This window comes from Elephantulus edwardii, unplaced genomic scaffold (assembly GCF_000299155.1).
Source record: "Elephantulus edwardii isolate Elephantulus edwardi_28Jun2011 unplaced genomic scaffold, EleEdw1.0 scaffold00318, whole genome shotgun sequence".
Lineage (NCBI taxonomy): Eukaryota > Metazoa > Chordata > Mammalia > Macroscelidea > Macroscelididae > Elephantulus > Elephantulus edwardii.
The window spans coordinates 458,093-459,902 of NW_006400068.1; positions in this window are offsets into that span (position 1 = coordinate 458,093).

Below are 1,810 nucleotides of genomic sequence, written 5' to 3' on the forward strand. Positions count from 1 at the left end.
TGTCAGGAAGCTGTGTTGCAAGGCAAAAAGAAGTGGAGAAACAAGGACACAGCAAAGTGTCATATATTTTTCTGTAGTTGATTTTCAGAGGTAGATTTCCAGACTTTCCTTCTAAGGAAGATGAAACCAAAACTCTAACCTCTAGGTTGCAGCAGAGGGAGTTTATACCATCCAGGGATTCTATACAATCCACCCTCCCTTCATTCACTATCTCATTATCTAACATTTCACATTTCCAAAATTAGGGTTTTTTTAAAAAAATCCACTAACTGAATAATTTTCCCATAGAAGACATACATCTGGCATTAATGAGTACCAAGTTATGAGATGAAAGCAACTCTGGCTACGGTTAAGTCTATGTGTCAGTTTGGCAGGGACCTGATTTTGAATTGCTTGACAGTTATATAATGATTATGTATTTATATAACCACGTATTTTAAAAAATAGTTCTGATTCATCCTATGAAATAATTTCCAAAAAATGTATTGGGGGCACTATAGTAAAAAATAACATACCTGTGTGAGATAATTACAATTAAAAAACTACTGCATAGAAAAACTCTTTAGACAGATGTTAATTTATGGACTTGACATAAACACTTAAAAGAATGATAGGCAGTTAGAGAAGATAATCAAGCAAATACTCTGCAATATAACAGTATCTTGATAGAACCATTTCTTTTTGGTAGCAGAAATTATATAAGAATAAATACAAGTTCATTTCAATCATATGTCATTGCCAGCCACAGTAATATGATTTTGGAGAAGGACTGCATAAAAAAAGCAAGGCCTTCTTCTGTGGAGAAGAAGAATACAAATGAATCCATATTCTGAAATAATTCTGTTCAAAGAAAGCTTTATGCTTATAAGAAATAGCCTAGTATGCATTAATTTAACATAGTGAGCAAGCTTAAGCAGGACTAAGCCCAGGAATGTATTTAACCCATCATTGCCAAAACAAAAGTAACTAGGTGGCACCTATGTAGGGAGTAAATGATGATAGCAACCATTCGAAAAAAAACACTTGGTGACTAATGAATGCTAGGCTCCAGCTTTGATCCTAATACTCATCAGAGAGATTGGAACAAAAGGAAGGATTTGACTAGAATATTTGAAGACTGATGCTGTAGAAATCCTGGATGGCAAACTCCCCTCATGTAAACACTTAATCTGATATTTTATTTGGCAAGAAGAGAACATCAGTTTGTCTAAGCAAAAGAGTGAATTTTTAAATGTAAAAAAAAATTTAAATGTTGTAACATGTCTCCTAACAAACCATCCAAATAATAACTTGAATATGTTTGAAAGGAAAGTTAAGAATGTCAGTTATAAGTGATAGGAAAGTAATAGTTATCTTCAGGAAATAGTAAAATTGTCGTGTTGTTGGGGAGTTCATTCATTCATTAGTTAATAAAATCTTATTGATAAACTTCAATGTACCATATAATGCTCTTGAATCTCTGGTGCAGAATTTAAAGAAAAATAAGTATGTAAGCAAGAGAAAGAATATATATAATTAGTAATGGTACAAGACTTGTTAGGCAGAAGCCTCTAATTGCATGGCTTCAGGCAATTATCTCTCTACTGTTTCCTCATCTGTAAAATAAGGCTAATCATAACAGAATCTTGTTGAGTGTGGTGAAGAGTAAATGAATAGATCATGTAAACTACTTAAAAGAATACCTGAATCTAACCTGAGACTAGGAGACTATCAGTACCCAAGGTGGTCTGACCAGGGACACAACAGAAAGTCTTAGATAGAAAAAGGGAAAACATGGACCAAAATTGCAAATTCTTTAAAAATAAGAAAA